Here is an 11,778-nt window from a genome sequence, read left to right on the forward strand (position 1 = left end):
TTGTTATGACATGTTTGGTAACAGGTGCAATAATTTTCAGCGATTGCCGCCAGATTGCAATGCTTTGTTTAAAAAATAAGTCACTATTCCATATTAGTAGCCTATGCCATATCCCTGATTTTACCCTACAGGGTGTCTTAAAACCCACGTCCATCCTTTTAAGAACGGATTCTAAGACGAAAATGTTGAGGCTATAATAGTTTTTAAATTAGAGCGATTAAAGTTTACTAATCACGGAGTTGATATTTCACGCGCTCAGGCATGACGATATGACAAATGTGGTGAAGGTACTTCAAAACCCTCTCAGCAACTTCAAGATTATTATATAAATATCCAATGACATTTTTATTAAGAAATTATTGTTGCTTCTATACGGAATATATACATTACATTAACAAATCAATTTAGTAGCGAGATACTACATGCTTCAAAATAAATTCACAACCATGTTCGTTCGTAAACATTTTTGTAATAATATCGATAAACTATTTTTAATATAATAAATTAAAAGAATTAAATATGTTGATAAAGTAAGACTAAAACATGTCAAATATTTAACCCTAATACACAAATATTAAATAATCGGCATATATATTTCTCAATAATTATTGTAGTAAAACACTGAAAAAAGATAAAAATATAAAAATTGATATAAATTACATCGATACATATGGGTATAAAATTTATAGAGCATAAATCGATGTCATTCTTAATGGATCGTGGGGCACCCTGTATGTATATATATACATATATGTTTACAATATATATATGTATATATACCTTCGTAGCATACAAAAGGTTGTGTACAAAAAATGTCAAGCTATTTGTTCCTAAAAATATCATCTGCGATATTTCTTATATATTTGGAAACACTGGTAATGTTTCGGCGCTAAGCTACGCGCGTCAAATTGACTTGTATGAGCGAATTAATAACGCATTCAGAAAAGAAAAAATTCTGCAGGAAGTATTTTTAAAATAATAAGATTTTTTAATTTTTAATATTATGATTCTTTTAATTACTGAAATCTCGCTGTATGTTTTGGGAAACACTAGGTGATTTTTTGTTTTAACATATTCCGATTATAAACAACAATAAAAAAACATCAAATGAATATGTGAATAGCATCATAGTATAAAAACAATGCGCATAATGACAGCTGAATACAATTGGAGGCAAATTTCTGATTAGTGGTAAATTTTTAATATTGGCTTTATATTGGCTTATAAAATTTGAAGCTAATTTCTAATTGGTCACAAATGTTGTCGTTACTTTTAACGATTGCTCATTCTTGAAATTGGTTTACTTGGGTTTCTTACATTATTTTATTTTAATTTAAATAACACAACTAATTATAAGTATAAGTACAAAAAAATATCAGTAATTTTAAAATATTTTAAATAGTTCATGATTCCTTATTGTTTTAAATAGATGCCAAATAGCGATAAACATATAAAATGCCTTATTTAAATCTAATAATTTAATAACATATAATGACATTAATCTATATTAAAATGTAATATGTTAATTTTACAAAACTCATTGTAAATATTTTGCTTTAGAATAATTTATATGTACAATTTACTTGATAATTTTTGTTATTGAAATTTTTGTTATAAAAAAATTTCTTTTATATATTTTCAAAATTTTTATTATTACCAATAATATTTAATAGATTGTTAAATTGTTCTACATTTATCACTAAACTTGATAAAATTTGTAGCGAATTTTACGCTAAAATAACGAAAAATTCTCTTCGTATACTTAGTGATATAAAACTCGTAATTTTCAATTTTCATGTCTTGAATAATGGATTCAAATTGCTTATTACTTTCCTATTTTTTACAGTCCGTAATTTTTGTATCATGTTTTTAGTGTCTTATTGAAAAATGTTGTTATCTTTGTTATAAAATTATATTATAATACGTATTTATTATATATAATATTTTAGTTTTTAATAATATTTTTATCAGCATCAATTGAGTTAACTGATCATTTTGTTATTACTTATATTTCATTAAATTTTATTTTAATTAAAATTTTTTTTTCATCTTTTCAAATTCATATATATCTTTTTATTCAGAACGAAGTTAAAATGGTAGATAGAATCAAGATTATCTATAATAAAATCATTTTGATATTATTGATTCTCAACGTGAAATCCAATGTTCTCCGAAGACCATCGATTGTTTCATTAATTAGTTTCAAAAATACCTGTATTATTACTTAACCAACATCTGAGTAAATGTTGGTATTCGCGAAATCTAAACCGGTTTAATCACGGAATTAGTTCGTTCTCAAACCAACATTCGCGTGTTTCCGATTCACTGCCGCCTTATTCATTCCCCACTAATGAGAGGCCTACCATCGCATTATGCAAATTTGTTTGCGCCTTTCTGAAACGGAGTTTTCTCGAAAGAGTACGAATTTCGCAACTTGCATGTGTCTCTCGCGCGCGCACGCAATCACCGACTGCTCTCGTGCCTGGTAGGCAATAAATATGCGTATAGGTAAACCTATACGCATATTTATTGCGTTACAATGTGCCCTTTCTAATCACAGACCGCGCGCACGGTGCAATTTCGTTCTTGTAGCGACGTGCCGTTTATCCCAGAGCACGTAACGAGGTTGCCACTATACCCGTTGGCGCAAAAATAGATCACCTCGCGGAAACCGATATACGTCTCTCTCGTCTGCGGTATTTCCTTTAAAGAAACATCTAAATCATCGAATAATTAGTCATTATGAAAACAAAATTGTAATGCTACTTAAAAAAGTGTAAGTGACCTTGAATTTTTGAAAAAAAGATTCAATTCTTTTGGACCACAAGTTAATTGTAGCATGAAATAGATGAATGTTTCTTTATAATTTTTATTTTAAACTATTGCAAAATTCTAGACTATTGTGAACTGTTATGAACGTCCTGTATATATGTATATAAAAGAAAAATGTCTTGTTGGATTAATTGGAATCCTAATTAAAAATGGACGAAACACACAAAATTTTCTAGTGAAATCTATTAAATTCTAGTTGAAATAAACGAAATTTTGATTGACATCATCAGAATCTTAATTCTAGTTTGTCCATTTTTAACCAGATATTTTTCTCAGTGTGTATATATAAAATTTTTAGTTTATCAACAAAAATAAACTTGGACTCTCGGACATTCAACACTAAAAATGTAAATATTTTAACGAATATTCAAACGGACAAGTGAGAATAATTCCGCGGATTCTTGAAATATGTTTATTCTTCGAATTCAATATAAATTTTGACGCCATAGAGGACAGACTTAAAGACAATTATAAGCACAGACAAATGTTGTAAAAATTGTTAAACAAAATGAACTTCTCATTCTGGCAAACAACAGTGTCATTGATTTCCAAAAATCAACTGATAGAAAAGAACCCGAACTAAGAAATTCGAGGCTACACCCGTTGCGAACCGGAAAGAACACTATGCGAAACACACAATTATGAACACACAAGCATTATTTCGCTGAAGATGGCTCGAAGTGAACCGAAACGTTCGAGACTAATGTAAGAATTCGCAGAATAAACATATTTCAAGAATACGCTAAAGAATCCGCGGAGTTACTTTCATTTATCCGTTTGATTTTAAAATATTTACATTTTTATTGTTTTAGTTTATCGCCAGAACTTTAGCTGTGTTCAGCAGAGAAAACTGATCAGTGAACGCTCAGTGATTCTTTGATACGATCAGTTCTCACACTTATATCCAGCAAAGAACCAAAAGCAAGAACCAATCGTGTTAAAGAATCACTGAGCGCTCACTGATCAATTTTTTCTACTGAACACAGACATTGAGTTTCCTTACTCCGAAATGTAACTTCTTTATATGAGTAATTCACTCTCAGTACGCATAACAAACTATAAACGTAAATCTTTCGTATCCTATTTTTATTATTAAGATAGTTGCGAGATCGATATTTCTCGATAGACGTATTCGCAGCAATTGAAAGGCACAAATTGATCATTGGTATCCGATTCTCGACGCTGTACGCTTATATAAGATATAGAGACTATATTTTGATACATGCTGTCGATAAATCATCTTAAAGAGTATTAGCAATATACGTATGCGGACGTATGTATAAAGCCGTGGTGTAAGACGACAAGATGGAACCTTGTCGTGGATGACAGCAAGATCATTGGTGCGATCAGTTGGTCTCAAATCCTGAAAGGCAATATGGTCGCTTGATGTTGATATCATTATTTAGACACATCAATATAATTAATTAATCATGTGTTGGATTGGGGACCAACTTTTTAATATAAGTGTTCTATTACGCTGTCGCTACTGCGTTACAGCTTGTCCTCTTATTTTTCACGTCTAGAATTGTATTCCTCTCTATATTAATTTCATTAAATAAACCATCTAGATTTGCGGACGTCGAAAAGTATCTTTGGCGCGATGATTTTAACTAACATTACCGTGATAAGTATTGACGAGAACTGTCCGTTTATTAGCATTTATTGGAACAGATCGATGCTGCTTTATAGAATCGATACTTTACAAGATTAAGATTGTCAATTCCAAGAGTCAATTGGACTTTCTTACGAAAAATTGTTCTTGTCGCGTGAACGACCGCTAATAGATCTTCTCGGCGATCCTCAATCCGGACGATCAATACCATTTACAATATTATTCGAAGAAAAGTACCGGCGCTTGGTTTATATTAAACCAGTGCGAATGAGCATCAGCCGTTCAAGCTTCGATGATAGGAGCGAAGGTCTTTTCGATCAACGTCGACGACGTCACGTCGATGATTATGACGTTTGCGAGCGGTGCTTTAGCGAAATGTATCTTCTGTAATTAATAATGTAATTACGCGAATTATATAATTATACAGATTATCATATTGTACCTAGATAGTTAGCACAGTCAATTGTAAAATGCGCGCGAACGTTTATGTGAATTATTAAAATTTACGCCTGCCTGTTGTTTCGTTGATTTGGCGATTGGTACTTTATTGATAGCATGTTTTTGTTAATTAAGATACTTTAACCCTTAGATACTGAGGTAAGAAAATAGCGACACTTTTACTGAAGTTGGTCCCTGTGGGTCATCGGTTCAAAAAACTGGAATAAAAAAACTATCGCGGCTCACGCGTCACTGGCTGAACGAGAGCTACATAACAAATGAAGTAATCGAAAGCGAAATTGAGACAGATATAGCGTTTTATTTTTTTTTCGCGTGATCCCATGGACCAATCAGTACTTGAGGGTTAGTAGCAAATATTATTGTCCGAAAGAAACGCGTTCGCACATCGCGCAATTAATTCTTCTCTCTGCTAACTTCTACTGCCGGAAGGTGCGGTGTTAATTTTTTTCTGATTAAATTAGGTGCCTTCGTAACTTAATTAGGACGTTAAGTAGGACACCAGTATTTGGTAAATAGACGGAACGACTGATTCATCACCCGCCTGTTCATTCATCATCCGCGTAGTTTAAATTGGTAATTCGTCCTGAAACCTTACACGCTGCATATTCCACAGATAATTTATCGCGAATTTAATGCTGCGGTGTAATGGTTTTTAAAGATATGCAATAAAAAAGAAGTGCAGTGAAGCATATGTAATAAAGTACAGTATATATACTCGCAAAAAATTCCATCTTTTCCTTATAAAACTAATCTATACGAGAAGAACAATTTTGCAGAAGTATCTAAAAATTTAACTAAACAAAGCTGAAAATAATTTTGTTACACCATCAAAATAATGTAGGATGCTCAAGCATGATGAACAACGCTGCAGAAAGTTTGGACATTCTACTAATTTGGACGTACATAATTATTTTGATGTTTAACAAAATTATTTTTAGATTTGCATCTAGCTGAATTTTATAGATTTAACGTTCTCTTCATATATTAATTCCATTCTTCCAACAGTTTCGAGGAATAATATGTATCCTTGACAATTCTGCTCCTCTTCCTTCATCCACGACAGTAATAAAATTCTCTTCTATCATTGCATTAACGCTCTACGTACTTATGTTTCCAGAGAAATAAAATTCTGGAGCAACGTCTCATTTGTAAAGTGATTGATACGAATGTAATAGGTGGCGTTACACCGGGAAGGAAGAAGGAGCGTTTGTCGTATGAGCAAATCGTCGATGGTAAGTTATCCAAGTTCTCTCCCTGTATCTCTCTCTCTCTCTCGGTTCAGGCGCAATAAAGTGACGGTGTGCAATGTCGGCGCGGCGCATCCCCTCGCCTCGCGTCTCTCTCCGCGAGTGAGTTGCATAACCCGAGGAGAACCGAGACATGAATGGAGCCGAGCGGCGTGCGACAAGGACAGTTGCATCGCCGGCTCGGTTTTCCGGTGCGACGAGTGCGAACGCGCGTTCGCGTGTTGCGGTGGTAGGGCGCACTGACCGAGGAGGATGCCAGTTTGGGTGCAGTGGCGGATTTAGGAATAGATTCGTGGGCGCACTACGAAGTGCCAAGACACGAAAGCACACTCGAAATTTCTTGCAGTGAAATCTCACTTCAAGAGAGTGAAAATGCAACCACCCTTGAAAAAAAGTGAAAATATTTCACTTCTTGAAAAAAAAAAGTGATGATCTTCACTCTTTTTAGAGTGAAATTTTACTTTTTTGGAATGAGATTTCACTTTTTTGAAATGAAAATTCACTCTAAAAAGAGTGAAGATCGTCACTCTTTTTTCAAGAAGTGAGATATTTTCACTTTTTTTCAAGGGTGGTTGCATTTTCACTTTCTTGGAGTGAGATTGTAGGAAATTTAGAGTGCATCTGTTTTCGGCGGCGCTTTATATATTACAAGGAATATGCGATAGGTGCACAATTTATCACGTATATTGCGCGCAGATACCGCTCTTCGAGATAAACACCGATTGAAAATTGAACGATAGAATTGTGTAGAAGTTAAAATGAAATATTATGTAGATTAACTTTAATTTTAGTTCAACTTGGGCTGCTTTTCTTTTAGTCGACACAAATATCATTTTATCTTTGTTATTTATCAAATGTCAAGAGGGAGAGAACGATGTTTGTGTCGACTATGTTTCCTAAAAGGAAAGGTAGGCTTACTTTTCATCTTTTTCTAATTCTTAGAACTGGAAAAGGATGAAAGTCGGTATTCATAAGTGGTTCTTATATTCAAGCGTTTAAGTGCAGTCTTAAGATGTCACAAACTAATTGATAAGAAGTCACGAAACAATTAGAGGGCCATATTAGTATCTTAAGACGGTCTTGAAATGAGAATGGTCTATGAATATCGGCCGAAGAGTTAGTTGAACCAAGATTAAAATTAAATTACGTTAGTAGAAACGAGCATTGTACGAAAAAGTTCATGCTCCGTTCCAAATATCTCATAGTTGAGCTCTTATCATCCGAATTACAGTGTTGTACTTTGGCTAACAGGAGCTCGACGTGTTGAATTTCAGTTTTCTGAACATTAGCTCCTGTTATCGGAAATAATAAGTATACTAATAGAGGGGACAGTTAGTGAACCTTTATTATCTGAACCATTCGGAACGGTCTTATCTCCTGATATGTTCGGAATTCTACTGTATATTAACTACATTTTTAACAACAAAAAATTTTTCTTAAACATCTTGATATCAGTTTTTAATTATCCTCTTCTAGATAATTAAAAACGAAAAATTATGCCGATGCAATTGAAGAAATAATTGCATAGATTGTTCATTACAAATATACTTTAAACATATATAATGTTACGTTGAAAATATCATTTGACTGTTCCTCAATAAAAATACACGATATGCAACATTTATTCGCAAAACAAATAGAATCCAGGATCGAATGATCGTGTGAAATATTAAATAATACGAGATACGAATAATAGCATTTTAAATCAGATTATTCTAGCTCGCTGTGTGTGGAATATATTGACTAACCCGACAACTCGTTCTTTTTAGCTGTATTTTTTCCGCCTCTATTGTCGGCTTTCTCCTTCTTGTCAAGTATGAAAGCGTAAAAAAAAGCACAGCTAAAAAGGAGCAGACCTAAGAAAGGCGTGGAGGATCTCTACCGAGGGGTGGCCTCGGGTTAATGCGCCTAGAGCAGTCTGATGTGTGAATCCGCCACTGTTCGGTTCGAGACCGAGAGGGACGTGGCGAACAGAAGTGACGCAGTGACCGGCGCAGAGTCCGATGTAGAGAGAGAGAGAGAGACAGAGAGGAGGTATTCCGGTGGAACGGCGACGGTACACATCCGTTTCCACGTAGCGAGAGGGATATAGAAAGAGGTACCTCCGCGAGCATCTGCCATCGCTGCTCCGGCTGCTCGCTCGCTCGCTCGCTCGCTCGCGGAGGAAACGAACAAAGACAGAAGCAGCCGGTCATCGTTAGAGGAACACGGGCTGCGTTCTCCACCACGTGGCGAAAGGAAAGGGGACGAAAAATCCCGGGAAGCGAAGCACGATCGGAGATGCAGATGCGCCCGTGTGCGCGGCGAACGCGAACTTGGAATGCAAGGTGCGAAAAGGAGGAAAAGAGAATTTATTCTGTTTAGGGAAGTAGTCTTGAAAACAAATAGAGGTATAATGATGAAAGGATCCTGGACTAATTATACGGAAAATTGAATTCCCGGTGAAATAAATTAGTTTTCACATATAACGCAGCTTATAATGTGATGAACAAAGAATATCGACACTGTTAAATTCATAATATCGAATTATACTCAATTTGAGTTATTTTTAATCGTTTCTATAACAATTACTCCTATTCAATATATATGTTGTTAATTTAACTAAAATAATGGAGTTAATCAATTTCACTTAAGAAAGTATTTTAAATGTTTGACTCAAATTTATTTACTAAATGCATATATTGCAATATGGACATTGTTTACGTTATAATTAAACATGGAAATGAATTAATTTACATTTTGACATACATAGAAATTAAAAATAAAATGTTATTTAATTCTAGAAATTGGGTTACCGTTGTTCCTTTGATATTTAATTAAGTAGGCTTATTCACATTGCTTTATGCACTCAGCATCTTTACTTTTTTTCTTTTGTACGCCAGGATATATTCATCTCATTTTAAATGTAAAAATTTTGGGGAATTTCAAACAATGCGAACAGTATAGAAGGTTTAAGAATGGATAAATTTTTAGCTGTGGTGTATCAAAAGTGTTCTGAGAAAACTTTTAATACATCATAGCTCAAAAAAATTATTCATTATTGAGCCTTGCGTTTATTAGTCTCTATGACATCTTTTGTTCATATATTGTAAACTATATTATATGTGAAAATTAATTCATTTCACCAGGATCTAATTTTTCATGTAATTAGTGCGGAGTCCTGTGAGATACGAGAGCTCGAGATACGCGAAAACTGTAAAATCGCGGGCGTAGTGTGCAAAGAAACAAAAGTTAATTAGCTGCGTCAAACAGAAAATTATAGTAGACGTTATGCAAATCTTGTTACTTTTTAATGGTTCTCGTACTATGAAATTTAAAAACCTCACGGTGCTCGTTAAGAATTGAAAATGGACGAAAATAAGAGGATCGAAACGCGAGTTCGAGTTCGACTAGTGAAGGACGAAAAGGAAGCGATGGATAAAGAAAGATAAAGTGAGAAAAGGGGAAAAAAAAGAGATAAGAGGATGTCGTCGGCGGTGCAGTAATCGGCTTATTGTTAGCTAAAGAGAACGGTCACGTGGTCGGTGCGTCAGCGATGCGCGGCACCATCGCGAAACGGGACGGAGGCGACGGAAGAAGGGCAGGAGGGTGGGGGAGGCAGGGTGCAGAGTGCGTTGCATAGGAAAGCCAGGACACCGGCGCAGCACCCGCCAGCAGTCGCACAATGCACTTTGCCCTGCGCGCCGTCGATATAACCGGTGCATGGCGCACGTGCAACGCTATTCGACGTGATGAATCTCTCTGTCTTCTCGTTCTTTCCCGCTGTGATGACACTCGGTGACGACAGTGTTGCTATTGTTCGTATACCTGTTGTTGTTCCTGTTGTTGCACGGCGGTATCCTTATCGATTAGCGGATTAGCGGGTTACCTCATTGTTAGTACAGGATCTTCGTCTAACGTCGTATTTAGTACCAAACGCGGTCGTCGGATTTTCCTAATTAGAGCAAACGTTCCGCTGAATGTTAAATTAATCGCGACAAACATCGCATTTAGTCGCGTCGATGCGAGGAAAATTGAGGATAAAAGTAAAATAGCTTAGGATCTTGCGAGAACGTGTGGAGACAACTTTAATTCTAGATTTAACCTACAACCTCTGCAATGTTGTAATGTTATCAGGATTAAAAGGAAACGGATTGCAAATTATTCCCGAGTTTAATTCGTGCATCCGGATTTTTCCTGGCCGATTCGGATCTCGAAGAACTTCTGGATTGCTTGAGAAATTTGCTGCTTGCGGATACGTCGTGCACATCGATTTAGGAAATAGCCAACGAAATCGTGGTTCGCTGCACGTCGATACGCAAGGGTGCGTCCTAAAACGAAACTCGGCTCTCGCGAGCATTAAGCATCCCGCCCTAGGACATTGTCCTTTTCCCTTCTCATTCACATTTCGTCCACCTCGCTCGTTCCGTCCGTTCATCCAGCGTATCAACGTGAACTGATTATTACGCAATTTGTCGCCACATTTTATACTTGTCGTATAATATCTATTACGACGCTCACTATTGCATTTTTCAACTTTTCTCAAAGACAAGCGTCTTGACGTCCCACTTTAAATAATATATTACATTCGTTTTTCATAATAAAAACATAAAACTTGAGCAATATTTACAAATTTTTTCGGTATTTTCTAAATACATTAATTTAATATAAATGTATTCAAATTAAAATCAAGGGAAATCTATCGGTAGAAAAATTAATTTCGCCGAGAATTATTTCTTTTTCTCTTCCTTATTTCATCGAATATTATTCTTCCGAATCTGAATTTCTATTCACTGCGCGCAGCAATTCACCTAATTACGCCAGATAGAAGAGGATATATTTTCTCCGAAATTGAATAAGAAATTTTTTTCTTTTTCTATCAAGTTTTGCTCAGTAAGCTAATAATTAATTCTTCGATGGACCGATATGGAAAGAATTGAAAGCGATATTTGTCCTCGTGAAAATATGTAAAAGTTGTTGAAGAATTGTTGAAGACTCGAACTGCATTCTGAGACAATTAAGAGCCTTTGGGAGTCGCTATTAACAGTATTAACTTGTCGTGACATGGTACGACCTTTTAACTCCGGTAACCGCCTCCACCGTTCCCATGTAGCAACGAACTTCCGACAAAAAGTAATCACCGACCTCCACGAGTGCCGGAAGTCGTAGGAAGCCGTCAATTGTACAACAGTATCCTGCGACAAACTGTTATCAATCTAAGCACGCCCAAAATAGGAAAGTCGACGACTCATTCGTGATAATGTCTTTTTTTATACGCGAGGACGCGCTCAAGGATCAGACAACGCAACGTGTAAGTATACATTGCTTCATAAACGTGTGTATTTATCGGTTGTTTTTTTTTTATTAGAAATTGCTGCTGTTGAGAAACTGAGGAAATCATATTCTAGATTATACGCGACCAAAGTTACAAATTGATGCAATTTTATTATAATGGCACGTAATATAGTTCCTGAGAAACAAGATTACCTCGTCTAAATATAAAATATGACACATTCTTAATATGAAATTCCCTTAAGCAAGATACATACGTCTAAATGACCTGATTTTTTGAACATGTATTTGCGTTCTTTGGACAATCTTAATATCGTTTTAATTAAATCTTAACATGATTTTAATTGTACGAAACGT

The sequence above is a fragment of the Trachymyrmex cornetzi genome, unplaced genomic scaffold (genome assembly GCF_001594075.2).
Source record: "Trachymyrmex cornetzi isolate Tcor2-1 unplaced genomic scaffold, Tcor1.1 scaffold129, whole genome shotgun sequence".
NCBI lineage: Eukaryota > Metazoa > Arthropoda > Insecta > Hymenoptera > Formicidae > Trachymyrmex > Trachymyrmex cornetzi.